Raw genomic sequence first — 25,455 nt, forward strand, 5'->3', positions numbered from 1 at the left:
TACTGAATAAACTACAAACTCATCTTTTCTGCCTCAAGTTTTGTTTTCAGGTCAAGGATCTTGTCATGCTTTTCTATAGCACCTCTGTTTCTTCTTCCTTTCCAGTTCATATAACCCAAAGGGAGTTTGATCTAGAAACTAATAGGTTTCCTCACATCAGAGGTCATGTTTCCCCAACATGCTTAGGTATAAATAGCAGAGTAGCCAATATAGAGCAAAACAGAATATCCTATTGTATATTAAAGGATGATAGCTATGACTATGTTTTAAGAAGATCAGAGGAGGAAGAATGAAAGACCTTTCCTCATCATTTTAGGTAAGGGAAAGGGAGTTAAAATTTCTGAGGATTAATTGCATGCCAGACGTTCTTCTGGGTAGTTTACGTGTGTTGTTTAACTTATCTATGTTAATAGTTACCTTTTTTTATATTTTAATAAGAATATTTGGAGCACAACAGTAAGTAATGAAATCTTACAAAGTGTTTATAATATTTAATAACTTTTGTTGCCTCAATAAATATTTTATTAATATAAAACTAAGACATATTTTTAGATTTAGATTTTATTTAGAACATTTTCTTTACTACTGATACTTTTTCTCTGAGACAATATTCCAAGTGAGTTGGAAATAATAGCTAATATTTTTAAATGTTTATTATGTGTATTCTGTTTAAGCCCCTTACATCCATGATTACATCATTTAATTCTATGAAATGGATTGCATTTTCATTATTCCTGTTTTATAAGGAGAAGTCTAAAGCATAGAATTTAAGTTACTTGCTTAAATTCATCCAAATAGTAAGGATTTTACATCCAGACAGTTTGAACGCAGAAACTAAGTTTCAAGTCCTATATCGTCAAACCTAAGAAAATGATGAAACTCAATAAAGCTTCTTTTCAAATTGTGAAATTATATATAGAGTTGACTTCTCCATACCCTTATTCACAATTCCATTTCATTATGAACAATCAAAACAAAATATACAACTTGGGATTCTAAAAGAAAGTGTATTATAAAGCATGGCCCAGCTGCCTCGCTGGGGGAAACTCATTCTGAGATTACTCTATTGATGGAACTCTAAAGACATTTTAAATAGCTACGCATTCCTCATCCCATCTGTCCTTCCCCTGATTATTTGATAACTGATTCATGTGGATTAGAAAGAAGACTAAAATAGAATAGTTTGACCTAAGATGGTACTTTAAAAAAAAACGTATTTGGAAAGCCCTAGGTGTTACACAGCTCACATAGATACAATATTTGAATACTAAATGAAATCAATGTATAAAAATAGAATTTAAAATTAGAATTTGAATTATCACATAACCTGATAATTTGTAGGACAGGGTTTCTGGATTGAATTTCCCACCATCAGCCATCACTTTTCTCTTCTCTAGTGGTAGTGAAGTCTTGAATGTCTGCTTGCAGATATGATTCACTATTTATGAGCTATGATTGAATTAAAATCAGTGTGTTTTTTCTCAAGGGAAATAAGAGTTTAAGAAACAATTAAAAATTACCTTTTCACAACTTCACTCTATTGTCCCACAAGAGCAAAACATCTTTGATGAACCACTTATTCTGCTGTTTGGGGTTTTTTTCCCCTCTAAAGCTACATTAATAACCTGAAACTAGAAAATAGGTATCAGTAAAAATTTTAATTTTGTGATCTGGAAATAAATATTTTATCTGTCATATTCCAAAATATTGCCCCATGTATTCTAAATATGTAACACCATAGAAGGTAATAAATGTGTTCTGAGTAATTTTATACTAATCATGACTTCTACTTTTTAAAATACACACTTGCTCTCAGACATCATAGTTTTTATTTGAAAGCCAGTTCTCTAGTCTTTGGTGGGCAGGGGGCAAAGGCTAAATATTGTGGAAGTGGGACTACCTATTCCTTCAGTGGATAGAATTAGAGCCTGTAATACAGTTTATTAAAAGAAGTGTTTATTAAGCTCCAAGATTATGTTAGACACTGTGTTAAGCACTAAACTTCCAAAGATTAAGGTTGAACCCCTTCCTCAATGTAGAAAACAGATTATTTCAATTCTCTGTGGCATATTCAATAATAAAGGCAAGCACAAGTTTCAGTGGAAGCATATAGAAAGACTGTTGGGCCCGTGGTAGAATCCAACTAGATACCTCAAAGTGTCATGCATGATACTAGAGTAGGAGATTAAAGGACAAAGACACATTATCAAATGAAAACATTAGCCTGGAGAGAGGGCAGAGGAGTTTGGGTGTCCAAAAGTAAATTACAGAGAGGCAAATGTAAGCAGAGACAAAGAAGGTGCAACATTGTGGGAACTGTGGAGGGTTATAATAAGCCAGTGGTCATTAACAGTGGATTTAGAACCTTTTGGTTAGAAGAGTGGTCTCCAGAGCTAGACTGCCTGGGTTCAAACTCTGGCTCTATTCCTACCAGTTTGTAACTGTGACAAGTCATTTTACCCTGTTGTCCTTCAGTTTGCTCTTTTATAAAACAGGAATGAGGATAATAATAAAATTATCCCATAAGGGTATGATCAAGATTAAATATGCAAGATATTTATAAAGGCAAATGCCATGTAGTAAGCACTCAATGAAAGTCACTATCATTATTTTTAAACTAGAAGATGAAGGGAGCCAATGGGCAAGAGAGCTGATTTTAGCACCACATTCAAAAATCAATCCTGAAAACTAACTCTATTCCCAACCCTAACCTGAAGTGTCACAAATGACAAGAGAATGAATCAGGGCCAACAACGTGAACGTATTTGCAAAGCTCTGTCTCCACATACACATCTGACAATAGCTCAGGAGCATCAGGTTCCCTTATGGAGCGTGTCCATTTATTCTCTGATTTTGAAGGTAACAGCTTTTGTGCTCCTTGCATCTATAGTGATCGGCATATTGCCAGTCAAAAATAACTGAGTTGAGGACATTGTGTTTCAAATTTACAATGCAATACAAATTCCCTGTTAAAAGGCAAATCCTTCATTTCAAATTGTTGACTCAGAAAATCCTTAAAAAAGAATTTCGGCTGTTTAAATTTAGCATGCTGAGAAAGACCAATCTTAAAATATTGTTTGGCTCTAGGCCCATAACATTTTCGCTTTATTCTTTGTTAGTGTTTGTCTTCTGTGATAAGAAGACAAGTGACAGTAATCATGTTAGTCTCTGTAACACTTCACATTTTACCTAAATGAACCATTTTGTTTTTATCCTCACCAGTTAAAGATGGCCTTTTGCTTCCTGGCAAATTTTCGGAAAGTGATTGTGCAAGAACCAGTGATATTTCCAATTACTCTTTTACCTCTTCAGTCAGCATCTGGCCTTTCTCCCCCACTTTTCTTTGAATCATTGTTTTTCCACTTTTAAAAAGAGTATGTAAAGGAGATTATCTGATGACAAGAATAATCTAATTTTTGTGAGAAGATCTTACAACTATTTAAAGAGATATTTTGAGTTTGCACTTTATCTGTGACTAAAGCTCTCTACCCCGCACACACTCTCCAAAGAGTTTGTTATTTAGTGTCCCTCAGGACAAAGAATGTGGACATATTTTTGGACCAGCCTTCCACTATATGATTGCCTTATTTTCTTTTTATACCCTCTGTGTTTAGATCTTCCAACTTTCCTCCTCTCATATTAACTGCATTATCTTCCATTCTGGCAACGTCCGCATGTTCATTTTCAGAGTTTGTGTAGCCAAAGCAAAGCCTGAAATTGGAATGGTGAGTGTGCCAACTTTGGATCTGGGGTCAATGCAGGTGGATTCCAGTTTAGGTGGATCCAATCTTGGATATCATCAGAGAAGGAAGATCTCTGAAGCACTATCCACCCATGGCATCCACAAAATAATATGCTCAACCCCACCCCGATCCATAGTAGAGTGCCATTTTAATTTTTTTTAAAGTAGCAAAGCAATTAAGAATTAGAGGTAGTCACACCTAGTGGTAAATTCTAACCCAGCATTCACTAAATATGTTGCTTTCAGAAATTTGTTTATTCCCTCTGAGTCTGAGTTTTTTCTAAAGAGGAGAAAAGGCCATCTCTCTCCTGTGAGGGGCATATGTAAATGAGAGAGCCTATGTAAAGCTCTTGACCCAGTATGTGCAACTGCTGCACTCAAAATAACCGCCCACTATTCATTCATTGTGTGACAAACAAAGCACATGAGGAAATAATCCAGGGCTATCAAGTAGTTGAACCTACTTCATAGTAAATACCCAAGATATTGACTATGGTATTGGGACACACCATATGTGACTCACTTGGTCAGAATTTGCACTGGTGTTTTACAAGAGAAAGAAAATGCTATTGCTGGGAGAGAGGCAATAGGAATAGGCTTCTTCACTATTTTTCCTGGAGTTTGCCCTGGGCAAGTGCTCCTCGGCTAGAGGTATTACTCTTTAGAGAATACTGCAACAGTACTGTGCATATATAAATACAGCTCTGTTCCTGAAGGCAGCCAGAAGAAGCATCCAGGAGAGGATCATCTTAAGATGTCATTTCAAGCCTATCCATCCATCGCAGTTGTTATTAATAGGCAGAAATAGATTTCGCGATCAGCAGCTATCTTCATCTGGCTTGTCGGACTACAACTCTCCCTTCTTTCAATAGTGTGCAAGAAAAAACATCAGTCATAGGATACTAGTTCAGACACTATCCCAGCAAAACTTACCAATGGTTTTAACTTAAATCGTTAAAACAATTTAAATAATTGTTTTATTACACAAATGATTTTGATAATCTTCTTCCCAGTCATAACATGAGCTTTGCTTACCAGTAGGACAAGAAAGTATGAAGCAAAGGCATTGCCACCACTCAACTCCAACTACCTAAGTTTCTATATTTAAAAAAAATTTTGTCAATTTTTTATCAGTGCTCTTAACCTAATTTTCCTTCTCTTTAGCTACATACAGGTTTCAGGTAATAACAGTTGACTCTAGAGTATTAGGGAACTGCTTGCAAATTTGCTCCAACCATATTCTTCCATTCTTCATATAGACTTTTCGTTTTCTTTCTCATTGCTGTCAAAAATTTTTAATCACCCTCATGTATGCACTATTGTAGCAAATATATTCCCTGCATTATATTTTACTCAGTGATTCACAAAGTCACATGTAGACTTTATGTACAGGGATACTATGTATGTGTGTGGGATGGATGGCCTATAACAAATTGGGTACTCCAACAATGCCAAAAAATATTAAGTAAGCCTTTACACCTGGAGATGCCCATGATGAGTAGAAAATTAGCCAACACAATTCCAATGACATTCTTGACATGTTTTATTTTTGGTAAAAGCATGAAGATTTGGTGGATTAGAGAAAGGGTAGCACAATTTAAAACTGAAATTATAGGATAAGAGTAGACCTTGGTTACCTATTTGCTAAAGACAGAGGATTTCAGAATTACTTTGTTTTTCACAATTGTTATTTCACAAATTTTGAAGCTGCTTCTCCTATGGAATATATGCTAGCCTATGGACGTATCCAGATTAAAATCCTACATTCTCTTTTAGCTAATTTCTGTTTTGTCAATAATTTTTCTTGGAGAAAAATGTACTAATACAGTGTTTTCTCCAATGATCCTCCAATTAAGTCTAACATTTTTGTGTAATATATCCTTTCTGCTTGAGGGATTTCCCCCCCGCTGCCCCACCACCACTATAAAAATCTGGTCAGTGCAAGAGGACCTGGTTAGGTACCCCAACATTTTTAGATTATTTCTGATTTCTTTTCGAGAAAAGACCTTCAGTATTCTGCTTGCATTCATGTTTATTCGGTCATTTGCTTTACAATGGACTGGTCCTTGCTGACCTGTTTTTAAAAGAGTTGGTTATCTGCAATTTGAGCAACCAGCTGAAGTTGTTTTTTAAAAGTTTTAAGCCTTCATTTTCTGCCAGTGAACACAATGCTGCTTGGTTTCTAAGTATAGAGCCATCTATGTAAAAATCGCCACTTTAAAATCACAAGAAAGAGACTGTTCAGCAAGTGGAGGAGATTGTTGCAGCAGGAAGAAACTGAGGGAACCCTCCATGTGGCACCCACTAAAGAGTATTTGAATGTTTATCGTATCATCAGTGTGGCCTAGGCTGTTGCCTAGCAGTTATCTAGAGACCTACTTCACATTTTATTTTAATTTAATAAGGTAAATCAAAGACTTTTGTTTGCTTGCTTGCTTGTTTAGTTCACAGATTAGGAATAAATCTGGACTGGAACTTGTAGCAATTAACTAGGGCATTTGAAAGTCTAAGCCAGCCTCTTTATGAATTACCTTTTGAAAAGGCAAGCTGCTATCTCATTGGTAAGTTTCAGGAGACCACTCTTGGAGTTAAATTTAGAAAACATTTACCACTTGTGTTGCCTAAAATCACAATGAACAGGGCACTTTCTGCATAGCTAATACACAAGCGGCATCCGCCTGCAAATCACAGAGCACCCCTACTATAGCATAACTAGGACAGGAGTCAGGGAGACGAACCGATTTAACATTTCATGGAGAATTCAAAGCTATGCTTCTCTAACTTTCTCCCCATTTCTTCTCAGCTTCCCTTCCCCCGCACCACATACCCAGAAGCCACTCAATTTGCCAACCATGTCCAGTTTAACTTACTGCAGTGTGATGCAGGCGAAAGCTGGGCACATCTCTGAAGCGAGAGCCACTGCTTTTCCGGAGAGGAACTGGGACTAGCCAGCTCTCAGGATCCTTTCCAATTCACACGCTCCCCGCACAGTAAGAAGGCTCCCACACAGCTCGGCTTCCCCAGAGGAGTGGAGCTTCAAGAACTCTGCTCACAGCATCCTCCTCCCCACTGCCACCCCCTTCCAGAACACCCGGCCCATTGGAACTAGTGTCTGAAAGATGGAAGTCTACTTCCAGGCAGCAACACAGGCTGCCTGCAGTTCACCCGTCTCTGATCATTTGCAACTCAAAAACAGCGGAGGCTGAAAGACGTAGGTTTCCGGAGCCTGAAAGTCGTCTTTGGCGTCCCCCTTCCCCACCTCTCACTCCTCCCACTTCATCCCCGCTCCTCTATCGCGTCCACCCCCAGTCCTCCAGTCTCCCACTCAAGCTAGCTATCACAAATGATTATTTTATCATCCAAACCAGTAAGCAGCTGAAGGAAACAATTTGTCAGAGATGAAATACCTGTTGTCCATGACTAACGCTCTTCTTTAGTCTCTCTTAGTCCTTGATTTATTTCAAGACGCGTTGATATTGGAATTCTGTGGTGTGTGTGTGTGTGTGTGTGTGTGTGTGTGTGTGTGTGTGTGTGTGTGTGTGTGTGTGTTGAGGAGGAGGCGATTTGCGCGGCTGCAAGCACCAGCCCTGCCTCTCTCTGGCTGCCGCTTCTCCAGCTGCTGTTGCTACTCTTGCTGATGGAGCTCAGGGGAAAATGAGACAGGGAGACAAGGCTATACAGCTGTTTAACTGCTGGTCCAGTTATAAGACAGGGGAGGAGACGGTGCAGGTGAGAGTCTGTTGAGACAGTGAGCTGGATTCACTGCAATTACTACCACTCACTATACATCTCAGGCAGGAAATATGATACGTGTCTCCCCTCTCCCTTCTACAACTGTAGTCCTTGATGGGTCATTGTTCAGCAATCATCTGCCTAACCCACTTCTACCAATTGTAGCAGCTGCAGACGCTCTTGCTGCATTCCGGCTTGGTAACCTCGGAACAGGTGACTAGAGGATGGATGAAGTAGAAAGGCAGTTAAATATTGAGAGAAACTCTATGCATGTGTAACCAATCAGGGCACAGATAAAAATAACAATTTTGAGGCATGTGTGTAAAATAGTGTATTAGGGTAAGAAAAATGTAAGTAAGTCAATAATCAAGATTTTTGTGGACTGTGTACAAAACCAGACAGTTATCAAGCAGTGTGCTTACCACTTATAGCTTATACACAGGGTATCTTGACATAGAAGTCCCGTGGTTGCTCTTAACTTATCTATATAATATTCTCAATGATTTCAATGCATTAACATCTCTCCGTAAGCTACAGACTCTGGTAAAATCAACTTGATTCTGTCTTCTATTAACTTTCATTTGCTGTCCTTATTGGCTGCTCTCTTTAATCTCCAACATATTCTCATAAAAAATATGACATTTGGCAGAACTTAGAAATGGAAGACGTTCTCAAATCCCCCAAAGAATAGAATACTTCTTAATTACTAGTAACATTTGCTCTAGTAATAGTCTGTCTTCACTTTCTTGTTCTGTAGATTGAGTAATCATGAAAAACCCCTCCTAAAGACACACACACACACACACACACCCCACTTAATTGAATAGTACTTTTAATCCACTGTCAGCCTCCAGTTGTCTGAGCTAAAAATAAACTTAATTCCTTTTGATTTTATTTGTAATGCACGCCTTTAATTATTTCTGCCTCTGAGTACTTTCTTATTGGCCATATTTTTTCCCAGGTGTTAGGGCTTGTGTAATCAGGGTTAATCAGGGTTAAATTAAACAGAGGGGAACACGGAAGAAAGAAAATATAAGAAAAGACCCAGAAGGAAGAAAATAACCCAAAAGGATTAAATAATACATCTTTTCCTGATGTGTTTATATTAGAAAATTACTGCCTTTAGCTAAACAAAGACCAGTTAATGAGCAAAGCATTTATCAATTATCCAACAAATATCAATTTGCCAAAGCCAGCCTAACTTCAATTTTAACAGATTTTATCAGAGGCTAATATTTTGTTTTAAAAATCATATAATACCTTAAATGCAAATAGTATCCAGAAATTTTTAATGTCAAAATTCTAATTAACATGATGCCAAATACCTATTTTTTCTCTTCATTTGTTGTCTGTCCACTAAATAATTATTATATCACACAATTAATATTATTAACAGTCTGAAGAGTACCTTTTTATTCTTGTGTACACTACAGTGTAAGGAAGTAGGCAAAAGAAGTCTCTAGCACATAGAAATATATTTTGATACAAAAGGCCAACTTTATCCACAAATGGTACGATTTTAAACCTACCCTGCTCCACAAATTCATCCCTTACTATAACTACCAGGATCTTGCCATTTGTAGTTTAGCAGGGATTTCTTTTTGATTTTTTGGTTATTGTTTTTTGTTTTTACCTTTACTCCTATTTTGAAATTAAATCATATTTAGGAAGAGTACTAACACTTTAGACATTATTGAGAGACGTAATTTATTAGCTATCTTCATTATAAATAAGAAGGAGTCTAAACATCTGGTCTGGGTAGAGCTGGAAGAACCACAAGATGTTAAAATAATTGGTAATGAGTATTTAACGTCCATCTTGTTAGTTTTTTTTTTTTTTTTTTTAACAGCTTATAGCATTACTAAGATTCACTTTAAGAAAAAACCACTCTCTTAAAATTACAAGGTTTGGTAATGAAGAAAATTTTCAGTTAAGGATTGGTGATTGAATCTTATTCCTGACTCATAACTCCAGATTTTCCATTTTGTGGTAAAACTTACAAATCACTCCCTTACAACACTGTGCCCATTTCTCCAAGATGCTTCTCTGCTCCCATCACTAGATTTTCAGAAACTTCATGGGAATCTATTTATCATTCATCAATCTAAAAAATAAGTAAGAGAAAAATGAACTTGCTCTATAAATACTCATTACTCAACATAATCATCAATTTGTGAAAATATATAGAAATGAATCATATTAATTTTCATCTACATCTCCTTCATCATCAAAACAAGTATTCCCAAACTAAATTTTGTAATTTAATGATAGTCATTTACTGAAGAGAACCCAAAAGTTTGCAAACTGTACAACAGCAGAAGCAAGCCATGTTTGCTTAGTTCATTCATGTGTCTCTAGCAGCTACCAAAGTGCTTAGAAAGTGGTATGTGCACAGTAAAATAACTTTTGAATACGTGAGTGAATGAATTAATCTATGAGTGCAGGGCATTGGGAAGATAAGTGAGCTGGAAATAAGGGTGTTTGAATTCTTTTCGTCTTTTTTCTGCTGCTAAATAACTGGCACTTTAAGGATGTGACTCACTTCTCAGGGTCTCTAAGTGTCCTTTCATATCTATCATTCACAGGCTCCACAAAACTGCACGATAATGCCTGTCCTTAAGATTCCTCCAAAATGAATTTTCTACTATGCAAATGCAATCAATAAAGTTATCTAGAATCTAATTTCCTGACCATTTTCAAGGTCCTATTTAATCCCTAAGAAATTCACAGCTCTCTCTCTACTCCCCTTTTGACTTCTAAATCCCTACCTAGTCTTGTGATTACTGGACTAGAGCCTTAAAAAAAAAAAAAAAAAAAAAAAAAAAAAAGATTGTTGCACATTTATGTGTGCTTGTTCCTAAAATGTTAGCCTTATATCAAGGATTACAACAAGACAACTTTCATTTACCTTTCATTACTCTTAATAAATTAATTCTTAAACAAAATAAATGATGAGAGACAGAGCTTAAATTGTGAAGTATCAGAAGTTACTGACATTAGATAGAAATCTATCTTTTTTCTTTTTTCTTTCTTTCTTTTTTTTTTTTTTTTGAGATGGATTCTCGCTCTATTGCCCAGGCTGGAGTGCAATGATGCGATCTCGGCTCACTGCAACATCTGCCTCCCGGGTTCTAGCGATTCTCCTGCCTCAGCCTCCCAAATAACCGGGATTACAGGCGCATGCCACCATGCCCAGCTAATTTTTGTATTTTAGTGGAGACAGGGTTTCACCATGTTGGTCAGGCTGGTCTCGAACTCCTGACCTCATGATCCACCCACATCAGCCTCCCAAAGTGCTGGGATTACAGGTGTGAGCCACAGTACCCGGCCTCCAGAAATCCATCTTTAATCACAGCACTGTATGTAAACTGGTGCTTAAAAATTACTTTGTCATGTTAATGTTTTTCAACAAACATTTATTAAACATCTATTATCTGCAAAGCATTGGGAAAAGAAACATAGTTCAATAGAATATAGCTTTATCTTTTAAAGAATATACAATCCCGTAAATAAAGGTATTCTCATTTTAAATTTTTTATATAAGTATTTTATCTTTCAAAAAAAATTAAATTGCTCAATAATTTAAATCCTCACCAACTTTGGCTTTAATCATGAGAGGATAGCTACTTCCTAAATTTAACAAAGTGTCATACGGGAACTTTTCCACTGGTTTTAAATCAATGAATCAGTGGGACATAAGCTGAAAGACTAGGAGAAATTCGGAAAAGACATGATATTATTGCACTCCCCTTGAAAAGAATAATGATCATAAAATATGGGATTTGATAGGCCTTCAGATCTCTTTGGGTCCAATTCTCCTCTTTTACAGGAGAGGAAACTAACAAAATAGATCACCATCACTTATTTCTGGGCAGGCCATTTACAGGTCTTTCCACTGGACTTCCTGGCTTTGTCACAAAACAGATGTGCTTCAATTCCCAATTAGGTCAATTACTGGCTCCATGACCTTGGGAAAATAATTTTTTCCTACACCTTAGTTTTCTCACCTATGAGATGAGGATGCCTATAGCACCTACCCCACAGAGTGGTTGAGAGAATCAAATAATGTGTCATGTGTGAAGCACATAGCACAGTGCCTGGCAGCATTCTGCATGTGCACTTACATGTATACGTGCATGAACACACACACATGTGCACGGGGTAATGGTTTTCATAACTGTGTACCCTGTCTTCATTGAAACCACAATTTCTGAGGTTAATATTTAAGTATATGACTTACAAATTATTCTTATTTCTTTATACATAAATACGTAACTGAATGGTGATGGCAGAATCTGAATGATTCTTAGGGGCAGCAAGCTTATTGTTGGCCTAGTAGGCAATTTTAAATCAGAAAGACAATTCTTCCTCTGCTTCGATGAAGGTACCTGGTATTATAAAGTGCTCTGAGCAATGATAAATAATATGAATTAGTGAAGAAGATATTCAGTAAAACTTTCTGAGCCACCCACAGTGTGTGAAGTCCTAAGCTGGACACATAATTAAGGAACCACAGAAAATGCAGCAAAACACGATTTAAAGCACAGCATAGAAATTCTGTGACAGAGAAATTGTAGTTGTCCAACTGAAGTTTTATGTGGAAAATTAGCAGACTGTAATATAGCCCAGCCATTTATTTGGCTGTCTCAGTGATGGATGTGGAGTAAACTATAATTGATTTAACAATGGTCATCCACACAGTGTTCCTGAAGATGTCCATGTTTTATACTGCATGACCTCCCTTTATTCTTTGGACCAATTGTTTAAAAAAAGAGAAGACATACATATTGTTGTGACTTTTTATTTTATTTTATTTTTTCTGAGAAACTACATAGGCCAATTTAACTAGTTCTTCTATACCCACTCTAACCCTTGAGCAATATCTCAGCACTCTTCCTAACACGCTGGAGGCATTTAGGTGTCTCTACAGACTTAGAGGCCAAATTATATTCATATTTACACAGAGCCCTACTCACAGAAGGCACTCAAAAGATTTTCAGTTGCATTGATATGGACTTGTATCAAATAATCATTTTAAATGTCAGTTTTGAAAGAGAACAGAAAACCTCCATCTAATAGCTAAATCTTTAAAACACCATGCTATAAATTGCAAATAAATACATTAGCTTTATGCCATCTAAATGATTAAATCTGTTTATATTGTTTACAATTTAGAGAAGAATGCCTTAAGATAAAAGCAGATTTTTTTTGGCCGAGATGGGGAGGGCTTGAATAGCTTTCTATTATATCTTATATGTGATTTAACCTTAGAGCTATTTTTTATTAAATGAAATCTTACATTTCTGTAACTTCTATAAAGACAGATAACTTGAAAGGAAGAGTGGAAAAATTTGTAACAGTAATGATAGCCTCATGCAGTATGCATCAAAATGCATATACATATAGACTGGTTTTGGGGTGACTTTAATAAAGCACTTTGTTGAAAAAACAGATGCTATGTAATTGTGGAAATTTAATAACAAAATTCATTATCATTATCTTCACTGTTGTAAATCAGCCATCTGTGTGGTATTTGTCCTTGAAGTTAGTTTGAAAAAGTAAGGATGCATTTCTTCAATTAACCTTCTCAGTCTATGACTGGCTGGAAGATAAATATGGATATTAAAATAATAAAATGTGTTTGTAAAATAGAAAGGCTCATTCTAAGCCTCAGTTAAATGTCCTTAAAATTGAACTCTTGTTTTTAGCGATGGCTTTCTATTGTACATTTCCTGCAACCAACTTGAAGAATTGAAGAAGAAAAACTTAATCATGTATGTACGGTGTAGCTCACACAGCTATGTCTGTTAAAGCCAATTTGTTTCATCCTATGGTGAATAATGTCTTATCTTTATATTGTAACTATATTTTAAAATGTCAGATTCTCAAAAAAACTCAGCATAAAGAAAGACATGCTGAAAGAGGGGGTGTTTTGTGCAATGTTGCCTTTTACTAATCATTCTTACATGCTTTTAATAGCCTCTTTATTCTTATGAATATCAATATTATGCATGCACTATATTATTGGGATTTAGCTTCATAGGTCTATGCAGAGTGTTGTTAAGAAGCACTTTAATAATTTGTAGAAATTGAAAAAAAAGTTTTTCATTTAACATGTTTAAAATAGTTATACCCAGCCCAATGTTTAAAACTGAGGTTTCTTGGCTAGTATAAAAATTTAAATCTGCAAATGGCCTTTATCACATGTCAGATTGCAAAATAAGAATACATTGCATAATTAAAACAATGATTAAATATATATTTAAAAATCAGTCACTTTATTCCTCAATTGGGATGACCTGAATTCAGAAACCATATTTGTCTTGGGTGATTTATCTAAAAATGGCTTTTGAGGTTGAATAGTTTTTTTATAAAACATTAGCACATAATGTGTACTTTTACATCAATAGAAACTGACATCAAAATTAAGAGGGGAAAATTATGTTCCATTGGGATAATCTTGGGACACTGTGATTTAATGATGCTTTAAATAATCAAAATCATGTATTAGCTGGGCACGGTGGGTCACACCTGTAATCCCAGCACTTTGAGAGGCCGAGGTGGGTGGATCACTTGAGGTCAGGAGTTCGAGACCAGCCTGGCTAACATGGTGAAACCTTGTCTCTACTAAAAATACAAAAAATTAGCCGGGCATGATGGTTCATCCCTGTAGTCTCAACTACTTGGGACTAGTGACTAATGTAGTCCCTAGCGACTTGGGAGGCTGAGGCAGGAGAATTGCTTGAACCCGGGAGGTGGAGGTTGCAGTGATCCAAGTGATCATTGCACTCCAGACTGGGTGACAGAGCGAGACTCCATCAAAAAAAAAAAAAAAAAAAAAAAGAAAGAAAGAACCCTATATACTAGGAGAAGGCAAAAAAGAAAACAAAACAAAAAACACACCTATGATAAGTAATTTATTATGCATTGAAAAGATTTTTTCCAAAATATATTAAAAGAAAAAAACTGGAAGAAATACACCTTTATGGAAACTTTTGGTTTTCTTTTTTGTCCACCAAAATTGTTCATTTTAGTGAGAAAAAATACTTTTATGTTAGGATTTAATCTAAGATATATGATCAACAAATAACACATTATTTAACTATTATAACTATCTTATGAAGAAGATACTCTTGTTACTTTCAATTTTCAGATGAACAAACAGAAGTACAAAGAACTTAACTAATTTATTCAAAGATATACAACCTGTGAGAATGACAAAAGCACTGAATCTCTGTAATCTGGCTCCAAAATTCCTATTCTTAACACCTCTGCTACATTGCTTCTCCAGTTTAAAGAGACATATATTATTTAAGATTTGAAATTTGAATGCTGAGGGCAACACAACAGTTAGTTGATTAATCTATGTTTAATCAGTATAGAATATCACTTATGCTTGAAATATTGATATGTTATATTAGCTTTAAATCACCTGGGGGTGATAATTTAATAACCTAATTAAACTCCACATTCAAGCTTTCTTTCATTTTTTCATGTTGTAATCTATCTCAAGCATATGCATATTTACTGCCATGTATAGTATGTATCATATACTTTATGCCAAAGTAAGAAATAACTGTATACAGCCATTAATTCATTAATCTTAATATATATATATTGACCTTGTGATGTATACATGTAGTAAAACATGTTATGCTATTATAGTTATCAATTTTTTGTAGTGATTTCCAATTACAGTATGAGCTCATTGACAGAAGGGCCATATTTTATTTGCTTATCTTTAGTTCTTTGAAAAAAATAATGGAATTAGAAGCACTACCAAAATTATCACTGTATCAATAAATGTAATTGTGTAAGGATCTGTCCAAATGCTGAAAATATTTTAAATAATTGATCTTAAGTTATTTCATATTCTGGTGTTGGAATATAAGTATTTATATTTTCATTTTTTTATTGCACTTAGGATAATTAATTATACAGTATATTTATTATTTTAAATATTTTTCAATGTCATTAACTTATAAGCTCTATAAGTACCAGGATTCTCAGAGTTTTTTTCCTCCCACTGGGGCTCCAACACTCAGCTCAATGCCTGGTGCTTTGTCACTGAAGTTTAATGATTTATTAACTACCCAAGTGTAAATTGAATTAACAAATTCAGGAACTGTTGATAAATCTCTTCTTTTTCTGTGTTTCCCTTTAAAAAACAGACTGGCTTTTTCAAATCTATATCACCTGAGAAAGATGTATGTGTCCACCTGGGGTTTTCACAAGTACCTTAGCTATAGGAAAAGCATCTGGGTACTATGAACCAGGACAGCAAAACTGCAACAACGCTGTTTCATTTAACCTCAGGTGGGAGACGAAAGATATGAAAATAAAAATGAAGGCAATTAGTAAAATTAATGGACCATTCTCTGTTATAGAGTTTCTAACTTTGTTTACATAATAACATGTTAGAATATTATATGTCAATAAAACAGTATGCAGATGCCAGAAAAAAGGAAAGTCTGGCTAATATCTAAAATGTTTGGACTATGTTCAAAACACATCTGAGTTCTGATTGTTTTGTACTTGTTTTCGTTTGTTTGCTTCTACTCAGTGTCCTGCGCCCTTCTTCTGGTAACAAATTCTGATTTTTCTTTGAATACAATTTTATTGGAATATAAATAGAGGCAACTTTGTTTCCAAGGCCAAGTGGACATATATTAGATGAACCGGATTCTCTCTCTAGAAATTTAAGCTTTCCAAAGTATGCAAAGCTGTTGGAGGTGATAAATTCCACAAGAAACATCCTCATATGTTTCATATCTAGATCTCCAAATAGGCCTATTTCCTAATGTTTCTAAGCCCAGTCCTATGGTGGTTTCTTTTAGTCAGTCAACTACTTCATATTTGTTGAATATTATAATTTTGCATCAAGTAAGCAGAATTCATTCAATTTTCCTGCAGTAAGAACATTAGCAGTTAGATCAAGCAACAATGAAACGTTTAGAGTGTGCCTCAGAGGAATGAGTTCACTGCGGGACTGGTAGGGGCAATTCATCGGATAGCAATAGGTAGAATGTGCTGGAACAAAATGAGAAAAGCACCTGGAAGACCACATAGGAGGCTGTTGAATAGCTTACATGAGAAGTCAGAACTGTTTTCATGGAGTTAAAATAAGAAGTATTTAGTGTTATGTAGATTCAGCCACAAAATTCATCATTATTTCTTTCCTTAGCTGCAACAAAGTAGGACTAAGTGGATGCCAGTGTCAAGGCTAAATATTGTCGTGGAAATCTATCATCATAGGTTTTATCGCTTATGTCATTTTATGATGTTAATTGTGGCTCCAGGCTCCATTTCTCTTGTAGGGTGCAGAGTTTCCCACACATATGAGTGTCCCATATGTCTACCTCTTACCTGCAGATAGACCATCTTTCATATTGGTTTGTACAGAAAGCACTTCTCTGTTCCTTTTAAGTTGTCCCTCATTATTTTAAATGAATGTTCCTTATTTCACTTGTCAAAGGTAACTATTCTCCACCATTTCTTTCTGATTTTGTGGTTCTCGTCAAGTGCCCCACTTTGTTCAACCTTCTTTCTCAGAAGATGTCATTTCCTTCAGTTTCATCAAGAAAGGTGGTGCTGGTTAGCACTCTTCTTAGCTTTGCCAGCCTCACTCACAGTGTTCCAGCATTGTGGATCAGTGAGTCTTCATACTACCGTCCTGTCATTCACCATCATACCCTTACTCAAGATGTCTTCTCTGCCCTGAAAGATTGATGGTGCTGTGACCTTTCCTTGCTTTGTTTGGCACACAGTAACTCCTTATTTCATACTCAGCTCTGTTCTCTTCTCCTCTGGAAAATATACGATTTCACCCTCTGTTGACTACATTTGCACATGCATACTGAGCAGTTATTCTGTTTTCACCACTATGGCACTTTGTACATTTTCTAGAAAATTTCTGTGAATGCTCCTGTTGCTCCCACTAAAACACGTAACTTCTTGAGGTTATGTATCCTAATCATCATAATATTTCCTACCTTTGATTAAGAAAATTGTGTCCTACGTACTAGATATTGTGCTAATCACTGTAAATACAAACACAAATGCCACATATTTCTCTGACATTAAGGACCTTTAACTACGTGGAACCCAAGGAACAATTCTAATATTTCAGAGGAGAGTGATAACAATAGGAAAAGTAGGTCTGGAAGAGCAAAGAAGCAGGCAAACTAAATTAAAATGGGAAGAAAATGACATGGAAGTTTTTCCTGGGGTAGTTGACATTTGGGAAGAATTTTCAAGGATGACTTGCTAGATAAAAAATAATGGTAAAATCTTTTGACTTATAGTTTCAACTCACTCCAACATATAAAGGTCATGGAAGTCATCACTCTCATCCACACATCAAGACAAAGCTAAATAAGCTAATCAATAACTTTTCTTAGGTTAATCAGCAAATGGAGTTCACAGAGTAAATACTACCCACAAAATCGAAGAGACAAGCAAACACAGAGAATCACAGCTGAGATCAGCCTATCTAGAAAAAAACACTTGAGCAAGTAACTGGTATCAATAGTTAAATGTAGCCCTACTAGGTTCTCGTGGTGAAGACTGGAGAAAAATTACTTTCCCTCATGCTTTAGGGAGAGGAAGGGAAAAAGTAATTGTTTTAAAATATCACAGGGGAAATTAATGATTTTGAAATAAGTCCAGAGTATTTATAATGAAGAATTGCTCTCAGGAGAAATACTTTGCCAGAGCCTTCTCTGACCTGGAAAAACATCAGTTAAAAAGCTCAGCTCCATCATCCCTTCTTGTTTCACATAAGGGGAAGGAAAAGAAAGGCTGATATACCCATCTGAGGTCTCTGCCAAAGGATTCAGATCCACTAAGAAAACTGAGATTTAATCATAAGATTATAGAAAACTACACGCCCAAATACTTAGAACTTCATCAACAGGGCTTACCACTGAAAGAGCTACAAGACTCAGACTCTAACTAAGAAGAAGTTCTTTGGGAAACCCAATAACAAAAGGAAAGAAAATGAAACTAGGAGAAACTAAATCCTTTAGCACATACAATATAGCAAATATTAAGCACAACCCTCACTCCTAGCCACATTAACATAAATGATCACACCAATGGCTAAGTTACCTCAGTTACCAAATACAGCATGTCTGGGTTTCAACAAAAAATTGTAAAGCATACTAGAAGCAAGAAAAAAACAAAGTCTGAAGAGACAAAGCAAGCATCAGAACTAGACTCAGATATGACACAGATTTTTAAAATTATTAAATAGGGAATTTAAAATAACTAGGACTAATATGTTAAAGGATCTAATGGGAAAAGGTAGACAACATTCAAGAACAGACAATGAATGTAAACAGAGAGAAGACTGCTCTAACAAAGAATCAAAAGGAAATGCTAGAAATTAAAACAAAACAAAACAATACCAACACTGTAATAGAAATGGAGAAGATTTAAGATGGCCTCATCAGTAGACTGGACAGAACTGAGGAGAGAATCAATGAGCTTGAAGATAGGAGGAAAAGAAGGTTTTCTGAAATAAAATACAAAGAAGGAAAATAATTTAAAAAGTATAACAGACTAACCAAGAATTATGGGACAATTACAAACATAAGCATCATCTGAAAGAGAAGAAATAAGAAACAACAAGAGGCCAGGCATGGTGGCTCACACCTGTGATTCCAGAATTTGGGGAGGCCACATTGAAAGAATTGTTTGAGCTGAGGAGTTTGAGACCAGCCTGGGAAATACAGCAAGACCCTGTCTTGACAAAAAATAAAATAAATAAAAATTAGCCAGGCTTGGTGACACATGCCTCTAGTCCCACCCAGCTACTTGGGAGGCTGGAATGGGAGAATCACTTGAGCCCAGGAATTCAAGGCTTCAGTGAGCTATGATCAAGCCCCTGCACTCCAGCCTGGCCTGAATCACCGAATGTGACCCTATCACCATAAAAAAAGGAAGAAAGAACAAGAAAAATTTGTTGATGTCTTCCAAAATTAATGGCAGACGCTAAACCACAGATCCAAGAAGCTCAGAGAACACTAAGCAGGATATATTCCCAGGCATATTATATTCAAGCTGCAGAAAAGCAAAGACAAAGAGAAAATCTTGACAAACGTCAGAGAAAATAAATGCTTTGCCTATAGAAGAACAAGAATACGAATTACATTGGACCTCTAATCAGAAACAATGCAAGCAAGAAGAAAGTGGAGTCAAGTATTTAAAGTGTGGAAAGAAAAAAACCCACCAACCTAGGATTCTATATCCAGTAAAATTATCCTTCAAAGGGGAAGAAGAAATAAAGACTGTCTCAGAAAAAAACAAACAACAAACAAAAGAGAAACAGGGAATTTGTTACTTGTAATACTGTCTTGCAGGAAATGTTAAAACAAGTTCCTCAGAGAGAATAAAAATACATAGTTCAGAAGTTTGAATTTATCAAAGAAAGAGTATCAGAGAAGGCATGAATGAAGGTAAAATAAAATGTTTTGCTTTTCTTATTCTTAATTAATCTAATAGATAACTATTCAACATAATAATAAGAATAATGTATGGAGTGATAATAGTTTATGGATAAGTAAGATGGATGACAACAATGTTATATGGAATAAAAGTGAAAAATAGGATATATGCTGTTATTCAGTACATGCATATACCATCTTTGAAACAGCATACTATACTTCAAAGTGAACACAGATTAGTTGCTAATACATATTGCAAACTCTGAGATAACCCCTAACATTTCTGAAGAAGTATAATTAATATAATAAAATAGAAGAAAATAATATAATCTTATCAAACAGTCAATTAAAAGAAGTGAAAGCAGTGAAAGAGGGAAAGATTTTTTTTTTTTAAAAAAGAGCAAGTGCAATGTGTAAAAAGCAGTTACAATCAAGCTAGACACCAGTCCCATTATATAGTCATTTTTAATATGATTGGTCTAAATACATACAATAAAAACTTGTCAGAGGACATGTAAAAAAAGATTCAACAAATATATTAAAGGGATGGAGAAAGATAAATCATGCTAATGCTAATCAAAGTAAAGCTGGATTAACTGTGTTAATTTCAGACGAAGTCTATTTTAGAGCAAGAAAAATTATAAGCGATAAAAGAGGCATTATATAAGGATAAAGTTGACAATTCCCTAAGAAGGCATAACTGTTCTTTATGTGTGTGCACCTAAAAACAGAGCATTAAAGAACATGAGGCAAAAATGATAGAAATAGAAAGAGAAATAGAAAATTCATTATTATAGTCGGAGAGTTCAACACCTCTATAACTGCTATTGACAGCTCCAACAGGCAGAAAATCTGTAAGGATACAATTGAACTGAATATCACCATCAATCAACTGTATCTAATTGACATTTATAAAAGATTTTGTCCAACAACAACAGAATACACATTCTTTTCACATTCCCATGGGGCACTCACCAAGATAGACTACATTCTGGGCCATAAAACACACGTTAACAAATTTAAGAGGTTATAAGTCAAGCAAAGTATGCTCTCAAATGGAACTACACAGAAATCAATAACAGAAAGATAGCTAGAAAATAATAAAATATTTAGAAATTAAACAGCATTTTTAAATAACAGGAGTCAATAAAATGTCTCAGAAGAAATTTTAAAATATTTTAAACCAAATGACTAGGAAAACAATATTTATGTGAAAATATGTGGAACACAACAAAAGCAGGCTAAGAGGGGAAGTTTGTAGCACTGATTGATATATTATAAAAGAAGAGAGATCTAAAATCAACAATCGAGGCTTCCATCTTAGGACTAGGGACAGTAAAGCTATATAAATGTAAAACAATCAGAAGCAAAAAAAATAAAAGTTAGAGCAGAGGTAAACAGAATGGAAAACATGAAATCAATAGAAAAAAAATCAATGAAAGCAAAAGTTAGATCTCAGAGCAATAAAATTAGTGAACTTCTAGCCAGGCCACTAACAAGAGAAAGAAAGAGAAGATGCAAATTACTAACATCTGCAGCAAAATAGCGGTCATCACTGATCCCATCTACAATAAAAAGATAATAAAGAAATGCTGGCCGGGCGCGGTGGCTCACGCTTGTAATCCCAGCACTTTGGGAGGCCGAGGCGGGCAGATCACAAGGTCAGGAGATCGAGACCACGGTGAAACCCCGTCTCTACTAAAAATACAAAAAAAAATTAGCCAGGCATGGTGGCGGGCGCCTGTAGTCCCAGCTACTCGGAGAGGCTGAGGCAGGAGAATGGCGTGAACCCGGGAGGCGGAGCTTGCAGTGAGCCGAGATTGCGCCACTGCACTCCAGCCTGGGCGACAGAGCGAGACTCCGTCTCAAAAAAAAAAAAAAGAAAGAAATGCTATACACAACTCTATTCTCACAAATTTTATAGTTTAATTAAAACGGACTGATTCCTTGAAAGATATGATCTATCAAAACTCACATAAGCAGGAACAGATAATCCAAATAGGCTTATTTTTACTAAAGAAATTAAATGAACAATGAATAACCTTTTAAAGCAGAAACACCATTCCCAGACAGTTTAACATTTAAGGAAGAAATAATACAAATTCTCTAAAATCCGTTGCAAAAAAATACAAGCAGAAAGACCACTTCCCAACTCATTCTATGAAGCTAGAATTACCCTCATATCCAAATCCGACTTTTACAAGAATGAAAAACTACAGACAATTATATATCATAAATGATCCTCAACCACATATTAGCAAATTGAATACAAAAATGTATAGAAAGAACTGTACAGCACTACCAAGTGAGATTTATTCCAGTAATGCAAGGCTAGTTGAACATTTGAAAATCAATAATACAATCAATCCCATCAACAAGCTAAAGGAGAAAAAATTATACGATCATATTAATTGATGCAGAAAAAGCATTTGCCAGAATTCAACACCCATTCTTCCTGAAAAATCTCAATTGCTAACAGGAGAGAAATTCCCCTATTTGATAAAGAATATCTACAATAAATCTTCAGGTAACATCATACTTAACAATGAGAAAATAAGTGCTTATTTCTAAAATCCCAAACAATAAAAATATGTCTCCTCTTACCATTCTTACTCAACATTGTACTAAAAGTTCTAGGTAACATCGTAGATAAGAAAAGAAAACAAAAGGCATTCATACTGGGAAGTGAAAAACAAAACTCTTATAGGAGACATCGTTGTGTAAAAGTACAAAAAAAAAAAAAAAAACAAAAATGAAACAAAGGAAAAGCTTCCTGAAACTAATAAACAAATGTAGTAAGGTTGTGGGATACAAAGGTAATATATAAAATTAAATTGCCTTTCTATACACTGACAATGAACAATTGGAATTTGAATTTTAAAACATAATGCCATTTACCCTAAAATTAGTGAAATAGTAAAGTGAAATTCTTAAGTATAAATTTAACAAAATATATACAGGATTTATATGATGAAACCTACAAATTCTAAAAGAATCAAAGGAGAGCTAAATAAATAGAAAGATGTTTCATATCCATAGTAGGAATATTCAATATTGTTTTGATGTCAATATTGATCTATATGCCAACTTGGTCTATAGAATCAATGCAATCCCAATAAAAATTTCAGCAAGTTATTTTCAGATATTAACAAAATGATTCTTAAGTTTATATGGGGCTGGGCGTGGTGGCTCCCATCTGTAATCCCAGCACTTTGGGAGGCCAAGGTGGGTGGATCACGAGGTCAGGAGTTCAAAACCAGCCTGGCCAACACAGTGAAACCCCGCCTCTACTGAAAATACAAAAAATTAGCCTGGTGTGGTGGTGGGTGCCTGTTATCCCAGCTACTCAGGAGGCTGAGGCAGGAGAATCGTTTGAACCCAGGAGGCAGAGGTTCCAGTGAGCTGAGATCATGCCACTGCACTCCAGCCTGGGTGACAGAGCGAGACTCCACCACACACACACACACACACACACACACACACACACACACACACACACAGTTTATATGGAAAGACAAAAAAGACCCAGAAATAGGTGACTCAATACTGAAGAAAAACAAAGTCGGAGGACTGACACCACCCAACTTCAATATTTACTATACAGCTACTGTAATCAGGGCAGCACGTTATTGACAAAGAATAGCCAAATTAGATATGGAATACAACAGAGAGCCAAGAAATACACCCACAGAAATATAGTCAACTGATACTTGAGAAAAGAGTGAAGGAAATTCAATGGAGAAAAAATAGTCTTTTCAACAAGTGCTGCTGGAAAAATTAGACATCCATAGGCAAATGTATACATACATACATGTAGAAACCTACACAGAGACCTTACATGTTTCACAAAAAATAATTCAGAACAGATTATAGAAATAAATGTAGGACACAAAATTATAAATCATTGATATTACTTAGATATTTGTCCCCTCCAATTGCAAGTTTTTAATTGCAAAAAACTGAAAGCAACCAAGGTGTTTTTCAACAGACAAAAAGATAATAAGTAAACTACGGTACGTCTCTAAAATGAAATATTATTTGGTGATAAAGGGAAACGAGCTATGAAACGTGATCCCCAATGTTGGAGGTGGGGCACAGTGGAAAGTGTTAGGGTCATGGGGTGTATCTCTCATGAATGGCTTGGTGCCATCCCCTTCATGATGAGTGAGTTCTCACTCCATTAGTTCACATGTGAGCTGGTTGTTTAAAAGAGCCTGGCACCTCCTCCCCTCTCTCTTGCTCCTTTCCTCTCCATGTGACATGCTTGCTCCCCCTCCACCATGACTGTAAGTTTCCTGAGGCCCTCACCAGAAGTAGATGCCGGCACTATGCTTCTTATACAGTCTGCAAACCATGAGCCAAAATAAACCTCGTTCCTATATAAATTACCCTGTCTCAGGTATTCATTTATAGCAACACAAAACAAACTAATGAATACAAACATGTAGAGGATAACACAGAAAATCTAGGTAACTTTGTGTTTCCTGATGAGATTTTAGATACACTGCCAAAGGTGAAATCCATGCAAGAAAAGAAAAATGATAATTTGGACATTAAATTTAAAACATATGTGCAAAAGATACTGTTAAGAGAATAAAAAGACATGCTACAGCCTCAAAGACAGTATTTGCAAATTACATATCTGATAAAGCGCTTTTATTAAAAATATACAAGGAATTCTTGAAACTCAATCATAAGGAAACAATTTAAAAAATGGGAAAAATATATAAAAGACACCTCATAAAAGAAGGTATACAGATGGCAAATAAACACATGAAAATATATAAAATATCATGTGTTATTAGGTAATTGCAAATTATAAGAACAATAAGGTGCCATGATACGCTTATTATAATGTCTATAATCCAAAAAATTCTCCAATACGCGATGCTGGTAAGGAAGTAGAACAACCAGAACTTCATTCATTGCTAGTGGGAATACAAAATGTAAATGTGACTTTGGAAGACAGTTTGGCAGTTTCTTACAAAGCTAAACATAGTCTTGTCATATGATCCAGCAATCACACTCCTAAGTATATACCCAACTGAGTTGAAAACTTATGTCCACACAAAACCCTTCACAGGAATGTTTATAGCAGCTTTATACATAATTGCAAAAAACTGAAAGCAACCAAGATGTTTTTCAACAGACGAAAAGATAAGTAAACTATGGTACGTCTCTAAAATGAAATATTATTTGGTGATAAAGGGAAATGAGCTGTGAAGCCAAGGAAAGACATAAATAAACTTACATGTATTTTTCTGAGTAAGCCTGAAAAGGCTCTCATACTAAATCACATTTTCTTTTTAAATTAATTTTTTTTTCATTCCCACTTTAAATTTTCCATTCCCACTTTAGGTTCAGGGATACATGTGCAGATTTGTTACATAGGTAAATTGTGTGTTGTGAAGAGTTGGTGTACAGATTATTTTGTCACCTGGGTAATGAGCACAGTAGCCAATAAGTAGTTTTTCAATCCTCACCTCCTCCCATCTGACATTTTCGAAAAGGCAAAACTAGAGAGATAGTAAAATA

At 35.5% G+C, this 25,455-nt stretch overlaps 1 protein-coding gene across 15 annotated transcripts in view; it reads right to left on the reverse strand.

Annotated features, from left to right (window-relative positions):
* The window catches only part of DGKB (diacylglycerol kinase beta), a 799,601-nt gene that overhangs the window by 743,473 nt on the left and 30,673 nt on the right, over positions 1–25,455 (reverse strand). For 6 of the 15 annotated variants that reach the window (XM_030822175.1, XM_030822171.1, XM_030822169.1 and 3 more), the window contains exon 1: positions 7,150–7,693. The exons of 1 other annotated variant lie outside the window; for it this stretch is intronic. The gene's annotated coding sequence lies outside the window, so the exon portion shown is untranslated. Of the gene's footprint in view, positions 1–6,612; positions 7,102–7,149; positions 7,694–25,455 lie in introns of those variants that run through there. 8 more of the 15 variants (XM_030822170.1, XM_030822176.1, XM_030822177.1 and 5 more) reach the window with 4 other exon arrangements.

Source organism: Nomascus leucogenys, chromosome 11, assembly GCF_006542625.1.
Source record: "Nomascus leucogenys isolate Asia chromosome 11, Asia_NLE_v1, whole genome shotgun sequence".
NCBI classification, from domain to species: domain Eukaryota; kingdom Metazoa; phylum Chordata; class Mammalia; order Primates; family Hylobatidae; genus Nomascus; species Nomascus leucogenys.